Here is a 16353-nt window from a genome sequence, read left to right as displayed (position 1 = left end):
CGTATAATGCGCGATCTGTCCTACATGCGTCTGACGATGCGCCACCGACGGCCTAGACTTACGGCCTGCACTCATTACAACCAGGGACTGATGGACCACGTGGCAAGTAGCTCTTTTTAACAGTGCTCGACTAGGGAATGAAATGTGAAGAATGGTACATAGATTGGCAAGTTTGACATGACACTTCCATGATATGCGGAAGACTATTCCATATAGTGGTTAAGGAAGGTGGATGAACCCGCATTGGGCCAGAGTTGTGGACTATTAATTAACTCCGTTCTAACAGGAGACTCGTGCTCAACAGTGGGCCAAATATGTGCTGATAATGACTAGTAACACACATGAACAGTAGCTATTTTTAACAGGGCTCGACTTGGGAATGATATGCAAGGAAACGCGGCTTCAGATTTAGGTGCTTGATGTACTAATTTGTAAATGGAACTGATGGATCACCTGTCAATTAGCTAATGAAATTAGATAATGACTAGTAACACATATGAACAGTAGCTATTTTTAACAGGGTTCGACCAGGGAATGACCTGAAGGTGCTCGACCTGTAGTGTCTGTTGGTTCTGGGCTGGAATGGAGACTGCAGGGCAAGCATGGCTTAGGGCATGTTCTAAGGCCATGCAACTATCGGTTCCAGGTTCTTCTTCCTCTTCGCTTCAAATCTCCGGGTCGCTGTACTTTTTTTAAGGCGTAAAAAAGCGGTGTCTCTCCTACAGAGATTACGTGCTAGCAGCAATGGCATCCTAAGGGTCATCTGCTAGGCCCGACTGTCTGATACTACTCCACTGTGTGGAAGTAGCTATAGGGCGTTTATGATTATAATAAACCTTTAAAATTGTTTAAAATATAATAAACCTCTCATTCTGTGAGGAGACTCGAGCTCAGCAGTGAGCCGAATATGGGTTGATAAAGAAGAAGAAGAACGCCATATCCCACGCGTATAAGTAATGAAAGGATCGAAAGTACCCAATTATTGAAATTGAGAAAAAACGATTTGACATTACATTATCGTTTGTGAGGCAAAGTAACGCCAAAAATATAGACCGAAAAAATAGATAATAAAACACTCCAAAGTATATCAGGCTTATTGTTTCCGCGAAAACTCTCTTTATACAAAAAAATACCATTTGTAGGCAAAACAGATGAATAAAGTTGAACATAAAAACGTCTAGAGGACGGAGATTGTGACTTTATAAGAAATCTAGTAGATTTCCTGGAGTTTTGGCTGAGGAACTTTTGCGATTTATTAAATCAAATCTAAAATACTTGGAAATTGCTCTATAATGAGGCATTTTCCAACAAACGTAGAGAAAAAGTGCTTGTACCTTGACAGGTACAGTATTTAATACAACAATAGTTTAATATGAATTAATAAATTGCTTTTTTTTTAAATTGACAGATCGACCTATCTGCAGGTACTTATGTGAAACCCTTTTGTTTTACAAGTTTGCCCTTGACTACAATCTCACCTGATGGTAAGTGAGATGCAATCTAAATTCTATGCAATCTAATCTAACTTGTTAGGTGTAGATTAAAAATCCACACCTCTTATGGTTTCTACGCGATATCGTACCGGAAAGCATTAATCGCTAGGCGGTACATTTTTGCCGGTAAGGTTAACTAGCCATGGCCAAAGCCTCCCACAAGCCACACCAGGACCAATTAAGAGAACCTCAATCGGAACCCAAGACCTCCGTCTTGTAAATTTTCTTTTTTTTTCTTTTTACAATACAACACAATCTTACCTGATGGTAAGTGATGATGCAATCTAAGATGGAAGCGGGCTAACTTGTTAGGAGTAAGATGAAATCCACACTTCTTTCGGTTTCTACACGACATCGTACCGGAACGCGTTAATCGCTTGGCGGTACGTCTTTGTCGGTGACTTTGGTTCTTCTATGGATCTCCTCATTTCGATCACGCAGAGAAACTCCAAGTATAGATTGCTCCATCGCCCCCTGAGTGACTTTGAGCCTTCTTACGAGGCCTATAGTTAGCGATATCAAGTCTCGAATCCCTAAGTCATCACTGGCAACACGCACTGTTCCATAACTATAATATCATCATCAAATCAATAATAAAGGATTATTAGCTGGGTCTTTTTGGAGAAAACCGAAACACAGTGTTATTAAGAAAAATAACATAAAACTTATGTATACAATTACTAGAGAAGAAGAAGAAGAAATACTTTATTGCACACAAAAATACAATTATAAATTGAAACATTAGAAAACATAAATTAAACTTAGCATGCAAAGGCGGCCTTATTACTATAAGTAATCACTACTACTACACTACTAGAGATATGAAACAAGTATTGAAATCATTCTGCATTAGATAAATATTAGTTTTTCTAATCGAGCCATATCGGGATTTCATATTTGTATTGCACACAACGCCCAACGCCATCTGGCGGCCGGAAAATTTTATGATTTTAGCTAATACACGGCAGACATTTTGTTGAATTTTTTATTACTTTTTTTTCATTTTACCAGTCTGTGTACTCTATGTCTGGTGTAAAATGAACTGTTGTTATATTTTGGAAGCGAATTTCCGCCACTTTGAAAGCGTGGAATTAATTAAAACAGAGAGACAGACAAACAGGCAGCTAATGATAAATATTGTTTTATCTGTTGACTCATCTCGCTACCATCTCAATATTTATTGAATAGGTATCAACTTAATTTAATTAATTAGGTTTTATTAAAAGTACAAATGGATTTTTTATGTACATGTTTACTTTCAACGAACAGGATTAATGATTATTATTGCGAAATGAATATTGTTTATATTAAATTTGCTATTAGCCAACTACCCTATTATATTTAACTGGGTAAGTACCTAATACAAATTCTAGTACATAATATCTTTCCCCCATGTTCTAGGCTAGGCAAACCTAGGGTCCAACCCCTTTGCGAAGTCTTTGAAGTTATTGAAATGTGTCAAGCATTCGCGGTTTTAATGGTATTACGTAGTACTTATAATCTTACTTATAATAAAACTGTAACAGGTCAAATTCTGTACATCGAAGATATTTTAAATTTTTTTGTTGGAGGGCATTTAATAATCGATACTGAAGCTAAAAACATTTTTTTTCGATTTTTTGTCTGCCTGTCCGTGATTTTCTTGGTCGGGCATCACGCTGAAACTACTGAATGAATTCAAATTGAAGCGAAAATAAAATAAGAAGGGGGTTAAATAGGAGTTGAAAGTTTGTATGGAAAGTCATTAATTTTTAGTTACAATTTTAAAAATTTGTTAATAAATTATAAAAAAATACGAAATCTATTTTAGAATTTAAACTATCGTGAGTGTTATTCATATTAATTGATTACGAAACACGGCTAAAACTCACGTGATATTACGTCGGAGTATGCCCGACTAGTTTCGAACCCATACGGGTACCCATAAGTGAGTTTTATCCGTGTTTCATAATCAATTAATAGAAATACGAAATCTAATGTAATTCAAGAACTTTAGGGGTTAATTTTTGTTGTTTTTAAAATTCAACCCCTTAAGTGGTGAAATATGGGTTGAAAGTTTGCATTGATTTCCACGCGGACGAAGTCGCAGGCGTGAGCTAGTAATAAAGTATTTTTAAGTGCTGCGAGAAAATAACTATAGGTGTTAAACAATAACAACATAGGTCAACATAGGTCAACAACAAATAGGTCAACATCGACAATAGTTTTTAGAGCATAACCTTGTTTTATCTCTATTATACATCGATCTCCTATAAAAAAGTGGATCAGCGACCAAAAGTCCCCACTCAATGAGTGCCAACCAACTTCTTGGCACTAAATTCAAGTAGTCGCATTTGAACGCTCTGATGGTAAACACGCCGATGTGCTCCTTTCATTAAAAGAGGTTAATGCTATAATATCTATCTAAAAGAGGTAAAGTTTGTGTTTGGGGGGTAATGTTTGTAATCTGCTGAACCGATTTTGAAAATTATTTTACAACTGGAAAGCCACGTTACTTGCGTCATAGGCTATATTTAATCCCCGTATTCTCACCGGAACGGAAAATACGTTGGTGATAATGATGATGGTTTTTTTTTCATTTTGTATAAAATGATATAATAAATATAAGTAGATACAGTAGAGAAAGTAAAAACGAATTAATTTTATTGTTAGATTTTTTTGCCAGGCAAAGAACGGTGATTAGCGTATCGTAACGTGTTACTACTATACAGCCTGATAAAAGCCTCATTTCTGCTTGTTCTATTCATACCTTGAAGTAAAATTAGTAAAATTAAAAAAAAAACACACTCTAGAGGCGTATTTTTTTATATATTTTTCAAAAGCTCAATAACACCTCAGAAGTAATTACATTCTCCTCTACTTTGTCTATGCGTCGGAGTGTAATATATGAAGTAGTAGGTACATTCTTCCCCCATCTTCTAGGCTAGGCGAGCCTAGGGTTGGACCCCTATATACAGTCTTTGAAGTGAATGAAAATATGTCAAGAGTAAAGGATGTGCCATCTTGGAGGGTAACTGTCTTTAAGGATGCTTTTGAAAAGGCTTTTTTTTAACTTACAGTGGAATTTTACACAATGTTAGAGTAGTTTGAATGTCTTAGATTGTCTTGGAGTTATTAACTAAGCGTTTTTCGTATTATATTCAGTTAAGAATGTTTTTTTAACGACCAAGAAGAGTTATGTTTTTCGCGCGTATCTTGTGTGTATGTATGTGAGTAATGTATTATTCTTTATTATCTCATATCTTCCAAACCGCTGAACGGATTTACGTAATAAAGATATCGTTTTAATTGTCGTTATCGACCCATATTCGGCTCACTGTTAAGCTCGAGTCTCCTTTCAGAATGAGAGGGGTTAGGCCAATAGTCCACCACGCTGGCCCAATGCGAATTGGCAGACTTTACACACGAGGTATCTTCACGATGTTTTCCTTCACCGATTGAGATACGTGATACTTATTAACCGACTTCCAAAAAGGAGGAGGTTCTACGTTCGGCTGTATGTATGTTTTTTTTTTTTTTTTTTTTTTTTTTTTATGTATGTCCAGCGATAATTCCGTCAATTATGGATCGATTTTGAAAATTCTTTTTATGTTTTGTAGGGTTTACTTCCAGGGTGGTCCCATTTTTTTCATGTCAGGATCTGATGATGGCATCCTGGAGAAATTGAGGGGAACTTTCGAAAGTTGTAGAGACGGCTAGTACGTTTGTTAGTGTTTCCATAAGGTATTTTAAACTACTACAACTTTATGAAGGTTTGGAGTTGATCTGATGATGGAGCCGAAACACAGACGATAGAACTCGTCAAGGATTTACAGCAGTCACCTTTTGTTTGGGCTTGATTAATTTGTATTGATGAGTACTTTCCACTTATATGGGTTGTGACTGTATTAAGGGTCTGGTGATGAAGACGAGGGACAGTGAAGAGAACTCCTCGACGGTTCACAGAAGCTACCTTGTGTTTGGACTTGATACATTTGTATTGATGAGAACTTTCCACCTAGAAGGATTGTGACTGTATTAAGGGTCTGGTGATGAAGACGAGGGACAGTGAAGAGAACTCCTCGACGGTTCACAGTAGCTACCTTGTGTTTGGACTTGATAAATTTGTATTGATGAGAACTTTCCACCTAGATGGATTGTGACTGTATTAAGGGTCTGATGATGAAGACGAGGGACAGTGAAGAGAACTCCTCGACGGTTCACAGTAGCTACCTTGTGTTTGGACTTGATAAATTTGTATTGATGAGAACTTTCCATCTAGATGGATTGCGACTGTATTAAGGGTCTGGTGATGAAGACGAAGCACAGTGTAGAGAACTCCTCGTCGGCTCACAGTAGCTATCTTGTGTTTGGACTTGATAATTTTGTATTGATAAGAACTTTCCACTTAGATAGGTTATGACTGTACACACGCAGTGGGTATGCTAACACTAAAAATAAAAAAATAAAAATTTTAATAAAAAAAATTCAACCGACTTCCAACTCAAAAAATAACTTTAACTAAAACGCAAAAAATAACATCCTACCTATGTGCTACCTTCTGATCAGTTTGAAGGCGGTGCCAAGCCAGTGTCGTGTTTTAATTAAAGCTGTTTCTGGAATAACCACAGAAATTTTGTAGTTTAAACGTATTTAATTAAAACATCACTGGCTTGGCACCGCCTTCAAACTCATCAGAAGGTAGCACATAGGTAGGATGTTATTTTTTGCGTTTTAGTTAAAGTTATTTTTTGAGTTGGAAGTCGGTTGAATTTTTTTTTTCAAAATGCACACAACTGAAATTGGACGTGACCAGACCGGACTCAAACCCACACCTTCCGGAATTTGATGCAGAGGTCATATCCATTGGGCTATTCCCAGGTTAAAAAATAGGCTGAAAGTAATGAATACCTTTTCTATACTACCCTATCACAGAACAGGCTTAGGTGTGAAGCTAAAAACTCCTCACTTTGTAGATAAAGGGGTTGATTTAACCCCACTATCCCCAGCCAGCTCTCCTGTTCTGTGTTAGGGAGTGAAGGAGTACAAAACCAGTTTTCAGCCTGCTCCAAATATCTACCCATAAATGTCGGATGTGGATGTGGAAAATAATGGATGCAGGTGGCTCAGTATCGTGATGTTTGGAAGTCCTTACAAAAGGCCTATGTCCTGCAGTGCACGTTTATCGGCTGATATGATGATGATGATTATGATGAAATGTCGGTTAGCTCGCCAGCTGAAAAACGTCTTGAGTTCGAACCCCGCTGAAATTTCGTCATACCCAAACAGTGCATATACAGCACAGGTTTTCGGCCTAATTTTCTACACAAAAACTGAAACTGGAATGATTGCCTATCTTAACTACAAAAAAAATCATATAGGAACCGAACCCACGATCCATTTACCCATTTTATTTGATTACGCCATTCAGACGATCTAAAAATTGCAATGTTTTTTTTATGCTTACTATTCCCCATATGCTTGAAAAAAAAATAACGTTTAATGAAATCGCCGTCATTTCATAAAGCCGTATGAACGGAATTAATTTTATAGGTCTTTTTCACCTTTGGAAGGAAAAAAAATTATATAAAAAAAAACCCGTATGTTAAAATAAAAATCCCCTCATAAAGCGAGAGGCATATTAAAATTCAAGAAACTCGCGCCAGACCTACCTCAATGTGTTTGTGACACGCACTCTGCTGATTTTCAGGGTTCCCGAGTGGAGTGAAGAAAACCATTTTTTAACAAAAATATTATAACTGCTTCCCTGGTCCAGTGATTAGCCTTTATACCTTCGGAAAAAGATGTCCTAGATTTTCGAAACCTGGGTCAGGCAGTGTAGCAATTACCTTTTTTTTATTTTAAGAAGTTATCAGTAAAAAATCTCAGACCGCAGTTGGGAATTTGGTTGTGAACCGAAAATGATGTTACACTCAGTGTCTTCACCTATCCGATTAATTCGACCTTAGATGTCGAACTTAAACTAACTTATCCTAATAACTATACAAATCATGCCCACGTGGAATGGTGGCAAGAATACTGGCTGCATTTCCGCGCTGGACAGCCAGGCTGATCCTTTGCGCAAAAAATGAGCCAGCCCTTCTGTCACCAGTGAGGCAACTAGCCGCGGTGAAATTATTCGGTAAAATATTATCTGATAGTTTATAAGACTTTTTTAAGATTCTCAATTTTTTTATTATTTTTAATCTTTACAAGTAAGCCCTTGACTACAACCTCACTTGATGATATAATGTTGATACAGTGATGATACAATCTAAGATAGAAGCGGGCTAACTTGTTAGGAATAGGATGAAAATCCACACCCCTTCTGGTTTCTACACGACATCGTACATGTATTTTTGAAAAAGCACCTCAGAAGACAAAAGCAATAAAGTCATCCTGTAAGCACCGTTTTTTTGTGAGGTAGTTTTACAAGGTCCTCGATTACAGGTGGTATTAATGTTCATTATTTATGTTATTGCGGAGGGCAGGTATCAGTGTTGGTATAAATAAGAGGGTATTTGATGACTTGAGCTCAGTTGTTTATGAGGCAACGTAGACACAGCCACGCTGCCAGTCGTGTTAGTGATTTTGTGCAATAATGTTTTGTGTTGTAAATATTGTTTAGTGAGGGCATGAAGAACATGTCGGGCAGGGAAGATGAGTGTTGGCTAGTCGGAAGGGATCCCTTAAACCTACACTCAAGGTCACAAGTCCTGGGACCTAGTCGAGGTGTTTCCTCTACCACAAAATAATGATACAATCACTTATCACGTCACGCTAGGTCCAATATTCTAACAAATGATTAGATATTCCCTGGTCATGAACATACGGAACACATAGTGCGTGTGCAACTCGCGCTTACCGTCAATACGTCACACGCACCATCTCGACTGCGGTAAAAGGAAGGGTTGCAGGGGGCGTGGCCTAAACAGGCAGGGACGGTTGTAAGGCTGCATGTTATCTAGGAAAAATCAATATTTTGACATGCCCCAACCGACTGCACGCTATAAAAGGTGTGCTGTTTTTATCACCATCATGATGATTGACACGATTATTGATGTTTCTGTGGGAATTAACACACTGCACGGATAACATTTATTTATTGTCATAACTTCTATATCGATGGTTTAAATGCTTGTTTAGTTTAGGTCGCTTAGAAAAAAAGAGACAATCAAATGAATTTTAAATTCCAGTGTTACAGACTGTAGGTATACTTTGTATGACTGTATGTGTGTCTGTTTATCATTATCAACCCTTAATTGGCTCACTGCAGAGCTCGAGTCTCCTCTCAAAATGAGAGGGGTTAGGCCAATTGTCCACCACGCTGGCCCAATGCGGATTGGCAGACTAGTGTCTGTACCAGTAGTATAATAGCATTATTCTTCGGTCTACACAAATTAAACCAAACTAAAGAACTCATTTGAAGCAACTTTTGGTCAAGAAAATTGTAATTAAAGTAAGAAAATACAAAGCAAGTATAAACAATCTTTGGTCTGCACAAATCATAACTAGCTGACGCCGCGCGGTTTCACCCGCATGGTTCCCGTTCCCGGAGGAATACGGGGATAATATATAGGCCTATAGCCTACCTCGATAAATGGGCCATCTAACACTGAAAGAATTTTTCAAATTGTACCAGTAGTTCCTGTGATGAGCGCGTTCAAGCAAACAAACAAACTCTTCAGCTTTATAATATTAGTATAGATAAGTATAATCAACGTTTGGTCTACACAAATCATAATGGAGGAAGCAAGACAAACATACATGCGTATTCGAGCAACCTTTGGCCTACACAAATCATACGTAAAGAATATTAAAACAAACATATTAGGTACATAAGCAGCCATTCATCATCATCATCATCATCATATCAGACGAAAGCTAAGACAAACATTTATAAACAACCTTTAGTCTACAGTATAGACTAGGTTGTATACAGTCATTTAAATGTGTAGACTCTATACAAATAAAGAAAGCAAAGCCAAGCAATAATCAACCGTTGGTTCATTTGAGGGTAATTAATACATTAGAAAGCGAAAGACAAATTGACGCACAATAAAAACTTGATAACGCACACGCACATCGCATTAAAAACGCAAATAATCCCGCCGCCCCAACACTTGTGAAACAAAGCCCACTCGCGCAACTACAATAATACTCCCGTCCGTGAAATATAAAAATATCACCACCAATATAATATGAAACTTCCCCTTTAGGAAGTCGGGAACGCGAGGGCTCGCTATCGATTTGTCGCGCGACAAAAAGTTGCGTGATGAAATGCACTATCAGAAAAAAATTGAGACGAATAGCATTCCAAGGATTTACAGTGCAGGTGTCAGGTCCATCGCGTGGTATTATCCTCCCCCTAACAATTAGCCCGCTTCCATCTTAGATTGCATCATCATTTACCATCAGGTGAGATTGTAGTCAAGGCCTTACTTGTAAACAATAAAAAATTGGTTGTCTGTAAAGTCGGTTTACTGACGATAGTTGAACGGGTCAACGTCGTAAGAAAGTACTGCATTTTACAAAACAAAATGTTCGTTTTTCTAAAATACTGTTTAATAATCTGCATAGACCACCAGAATGTACTTTATTTCTTGTAAAAAAAGTTGGCAACCCTAGAGCAAGGAACGACGCATGACGTCATCTCTTTTCGGATCGGCCGGCTCCATCGAATTATAAGACGTTGTCACGTCAAAAAAAAGAATAACAGTCACCGGGTTAGTGTGGTCCAAGACTACACCGCTGGCAGTCAGATAACAAAATGGCGGATCGGAGCTCACACAAGATGGACGCCAGCGTGTACGTGTTAAAATTCTACAATGCCTATTATATCGAACAAAGAAATACGGAACCCTCCTTCACACCTATACGCTTTTGATTTCACCTCCAATTGATATTAAACTCGATAGAAGCGTAAATAATTTTCGATATTTTCTCACGTCTGTTGATTTTCAAATGCTTTTTATTTTATTTTTTTCTAACAGAGTTGTTTTTTCATCGTCTAGCCCTTTGATATTAATGAAAGGGCTAGACAAAGAGGTGTTGAGACGCAAAGGCGAGTGACTTTAATAATAAATTGGTATAACCGCGTGTGACTTGTTTTTTCTGATCTTTGAATGTGACTTCGACTAAATGACATTCAAATTGTATACTAAGTTATTCATATTATACTTATGTATAAATAGTACCTATATCTTTAGTAAAAAATCTCCTGCCTAAACAATCATTAATTTATTAGTCGAAATAAAAGGTCTGAATGATAGAGTTAGAACTCATAGGAGTGTTTTAGGCAATCTACTCTCAGTATATTTTTTAACATACAAAAGGAGATGATCAAATTCAGGTCTACGGAATACAAGAGTTGTATTCCGTATCATTAAAATTAGAAAAAATACAAGGATTTTATTGAAATCTAAATAAGTAAATAAATAGGAAATAAATAAAATTAAAACCCAAGTTTTTTGAGTTCTAACAAGATGGCGTCCTTAAAGCAAATATGACAATCATGACAATGACAGCAAACGTCAAATCGACTACTGCGTTAAAAACGTCATCAATCCGCCATTATTACCCATAATAGTGTTGCATTTCTTGGGAAAGAATGAATATTATTTCGAAAGAATTAAAGTAAATTCATAGATTTGTATGATCAAAAGTAGGTAAAAGAAATATTTTCTTTTATTTCCGCCAGGGACCATACCTGATCCTGGGCCCTATAAAATTTTGGACCATATCCTTTGATATTTAAACATGGCCTAAGATCCGGCATAAGGAATATATACCATAATCTGTTATTTTAAATTTCAGGTAATTCGGTTCAGTAGCCGAGGCGTCAAAGAGTGACAAACATTCATACCATCAAAATCATCAGGTTTTCGTAATCTCAGGAGTCCATGATTTTTTTCGGGATAAAAATTAAAAAAAGTAAAAGCAAAAGTAGCTTATGTGTTAATCCAGAGCCAAATTTATTTCCATTTGAGCCAAATCGCTTCTGTAGTAGCGGCGTTAAAGAGTAAAAAACATCCAAACAAACATAATTAAATACTTACATGCAAACTTTCGCGTATAAATTATTAGTAGGATTTATTTTTTATCTGCCTATTTGCATTGCACTTTGCTATCGACAGCTCACGTTAACAAAATCTGTCATTCCCATAAATTTTTCTAGTTTTCGAAGCGTTAGCGATCGTAGAAAGAGAATCAACTTGCCACTTGGCTAGGGGTCTGGGCTGAAAAGTTTCAAAAATACAAACAAACAAAAAAAACTCCGTATTTGTCGAACCTGAAGGGTTCACTCACACCTGAGTGTCTCGTGATTCGAATTTCGAAGCCAAAGGTCATTTGGCTATAGACAAATGCAGTTTCTTTTAATTAATTAACACTATTAATGTGAAAAAAAAACACTTGCAATAAAATAAAGTGCGAAAAAACCTCCATTTTACATGACACTGGCGCTGTAAAGTACTTCATAATGATGCATAATCTTCTTTAGCGCGTCTTTGTAGTATAATTATGCATGGGGGGATGTCTTAAGGGGTGGGACCATGCCTTGCATGCATGAGAGCTGTTAGGTCGGCGCGTGCATTAAAAATAATCTCTTCATCTAGTATATTATAAAGCTGCATCTAATGTGTCTTTTTATAATCATACTAGCAGACGCCACGCGGTTTCACTCGCGTAGTTCCCGTTCCCGTAGGAATGCAGGGATAAAATATAGCCTATGGCATTCGGGGATAGTGTAGCTTCCCAATAGTAAAAGAATTGTTTAAATCGGTTCAGTAGTTTCGGAGCCTATTCAATGTAAACAACCAAACAATCAAATCTTTCCTCTTTATAATATTATAATATAGATTGGAAACTCTGAACCCTGTTGTTTTTATTATACTACACAGTGGATATAACCTATGCCTTCTGTTCGGAAGGGCGTAGGTTCGAATCCGGTACGGGACATGCACTTCTAACTTTCATGAAGCAAAAAACGGTGAGGAAACCCACATACCTGAGAATTTTCTCAATTCTCTACGTGTGTGAAGTCTACCAATTTGCATTGGGCCAGCGTGGTGGACTATTAGCCTAACCCCTGTCATTCAACAGGAGAATTGTGCTCATTATTGAGCTGAATATGAGTTATTAATGATGTTATTATACACACTTCTACTTGAATCACTCTATCTATTCTTGAAAACCGCATTAAAATCCTCTATCTAAGCTTGTAAACTCTGGAACTTTGTATGTAGATAATATGTAAAGAAAAGCTGACGTCTGCGACCACAACTCTGTGTGAAGTTTTGTTTTTCACAAAGTCAAGGATTTTTCTGGATTTATGAAGAACTAGCTGACGCCGCGCGGTTTCACCCGCGTGGTTCTCGTTCCAGTAGGAATACGAAGATAATATATAGCCTATAGCCTTCCTCTATAAATGGGCTATCTAACACTGAAAGAATTTTTCAAACCGGACTAGTAGTTCCTGAGATTAGCGCGTTCAACCAAACAAAGAAACTCATCAGCTTTATAATATTAGTATAGATTATTCTGATCCAAGGTTCAATTTATCTCCATACCAGAAACCATCAAAATCGGTTCATATTAGCTGTGCTATAAGACACTTCTATCTCAATCATAAGTCTACATTCACACCTATCTCCAATCCTTAATACAGGACGCTCCTCACAATTCCATTTAAAACGAGATTGAACCTGCTTTAAACAAATCCACCAATGTGAAAGGGGTCTTATTATAATCCAATTATGAATTAGGTCAATTGTTTCACCATTGCTAAAGACTCAATGGTTTATTAACGGACGTATGTGTTTATTATGTCCATAATTTTTTTTTTTCAAATACAATTTTACGATTTGAATACAAGTACTTGTACCGACTCTTAAATCTATGATTTTAAACATAGAAAGTGCTATTAAGTATGCTCAATACGAGCATGCTTATCATCAGTTTACATTTGTTAGCAACAAGCATGCTATTTTTAAGTATGCTCCTGAATAGGCATGCTCAAAGCAAACATTCCAATTACACATGCTAATTTGTATCTATCGCTCTCTGTCTATAGTCTCGTGTTTGACAGGAAGAGATGAAGGTGAAGAGAATACAGAATAGCAATGCTGATCGACTAGCATACTCAATAAGCAAATCTGTTCAGACGCGCTAAAAGCACGCCCCCTTCCACCCACCACTAGCATGTTCATAAATCGCACGACTGTTGATTCTTCAACAAGCTCGAAATAAGCATGCTCATTATTAGCAATGTTGCGATACACATGCTAATAAGTAGCAACTGCTCAATAGTAGCATGCTTTCGTGATTAAAATGAGCATGTGTAACAGTAGATTTAGATCATAAAAAAGTCTAATACGGATCATAGATTTTTAGTTAGTCGACGGTGAAGTATGTATTAAGAAAAGATTTCAAGAATAATGTCAAGCAATGAAAAAGAAATCCAAAAATGTCTGTCAGAAATTGTACAACGAAATCATTCGAAAAGTTAAAATCAAATTAATAAAATGTAAACTGAAAAGCTGATCAAAAATGATGATTAAAATCTAACAGTACCCAATTATTTTTTTTAGAAATCCGTAATGTACCTAATTTATTAAACCATAACTAAACACCTATTTCAAATAAATAGTTAAATTATGAAAGATATGGAAAAGCCATACCTACTTTAAACTAAAACATCTGGACTTTTGGACAATTTACAATTTGCATATTTTACACAAAACAATATCTGCAGTAAGCCAATATGAAGGAAGATGATGGTATGTTTTTCTTTTTTATTTTTTTTTTTCTTTTGTATATAAACTTTACACTGAGGCTCGTGGCTCAGTGGTTAATCGCAGCTAAGGGGCATGAGGTCTGGGGATCGAACACTGCTACGGGAAATATTTTTGAAATTGTGGGGACTATAGCTTGGCAACTTCGTTCGTAACACTCCCGAAGGCCCGTGCGGAAAGGGGAACGTGTAGCGATGATTGAAAAACCCACGACTGATGAACCTGACTTCCCCGCACACACGATTTCACACCCGCGCAGTCTTTCCCCCCCGTCGCCTGTATATCATGCCTGTATCACCTGCATACCAGAGAATTATCTCAATTTTCTGCGTGTGTGAAGTCTGCCAATCCGCATTGGGCCGGCGTGGTGGACTATTGGCCTAACCCCTCTCATTCTGAGAGGAGATTCGAGCTCAGCAGTGAGCCGAATATGGGTTGATGACGATATTGAGTTTTATGAGACGTTCGGAAAACTGTAGTAGCAGACACCCACTTGTCATAACCTAAACAAAGCACTTTTCCGGTTTTTTAATGGTCGCACATATTATATTATACCTATGTTTATACTCTTCAGCTATATAATATTAGTATAGATGACGTCACCGTTAGCGGGTTATTAATATGTCGTTTGTTTTAACAGAGGAAGAGGAGAACACATTTGGCGTGCAACGGTACCCCTGCATGCCGTCCCTGGTGGCCATGCAGCAGATGAGGAACCGGCTCCACCTCGCCTTCCTGGGCCGGAAGCTGATGAAGTGGACTGCGCTGGCCACTGGCAGGGAGTTGCGGCGATTGGCTCTTCAATTATATGAGTGAGTGTTACGAGGTGGTATTAACATACATTAGAATCAGAATCAGAATCATTTATTTGCAAGAAACATTAAATTTAGTTGTACAAAGATGTTCTTATGTATTAGGTATATGTTTCACCATTAATAAGTATACAAATGTTTAATTAATTTATTTAAAATTATTATTAAGTTATTAAGTTTAAAAAATATAATTAAAACAATTTTTTTGAAGTATCAGCAAAGTACTCTTCTATGGAGTAGTAACATTTTTGTATTAGAAACTTCTCAAGTTTTTCTTTAAGTGTAGGTTTGCTGATGCTTCTATCTGCTAGGTGTTGTGGCAAGTGGTGGTGACAAATATTAGGGGCCAAGTGTAAGATATTTTTGTTAAATTGCACTGATGAATGTTCTATGTAATGAATTTTATTTTGTCTTCTTGGATTCTTAGAAAATGTGAAGAGGAAAATGAATAGTAAGTAATATTACAAAAAGGAGGTTTTTGTTTGAAGTTGTTACAACAGTGATGTTATAAATAAAAGGTTATTTGATGACTTGAGTTCAATTGTTTGTTAGGCAGCGTAAATGCCGTCAAAATGCTAGTCGCGTAAGTGATTTTGTGCAAATACGTTTTGTTATACACACACATACAACATAAAGTTATTGATGGCTTTTGTTTAGTGTGATTATAAATCGCTAGTCATTTCACACCTAATAATAATTATAATTAACTTGTTCTTAAATTAATAAAATTAAATTTGATTAAAAAACTTAGAACAACAATGGTTAACATATAACATTATATAACATAACATTTTATAAACAAAACCATACATAATTTAAAATAAATAAGTTATGAAATGACATGCGTTTTCTACCTTCATTTCTAATTTCTTTGTTGGTAAACAGTACTCCGTTGGAGCCGTGATAGCCTAGTGGATATGACCTCTGCCTCCGATTCTGAAAGGTTGTGGGTTCGAATCCGGTCCTTTCAGTTGTGTGCATTTTAAATATCACGTGTCTCAAACGGTGAAGGAAAACATCGTGAGGAAACCTGCATACCAGAGAATTTTCTTAATTCTCTGCGTGTGTGAAGTCTGCCAATACGCATTGGGCCAGCGTGGTGGACTATTGGCCTAACCCTTCTCATTCTGAGAGGAGACTCGAGCTCAACAGTGAGCCGAAATGGGTTGATAACGTAAAACAGTACTTATCAAGAAAGGCTGTAGTATAGTCCCTGTACTCACAAGAGAACGGGAACAATGCAGGTGAAACCGCGGAGTGTCCACTTTCACCAAT

Source organism: Bicyclus anynana, chromosome 18 (genome assembly GCF_947172395.1).
Source record: "Bicyclus anynana chromosome 18, ilBicAnyn1.1, whole genome shotgun sequence".
NCBI classification, from domain to species: domain Eukaryota; kingdom Metazoa; phylum Arthropoda; class Insecta; order Lepidoptera; family Nymphalidae; genus Bicyclus; species Bicyclus anynana.
This window is presented reverse-complemented; position numbering follows the sequence as displayed.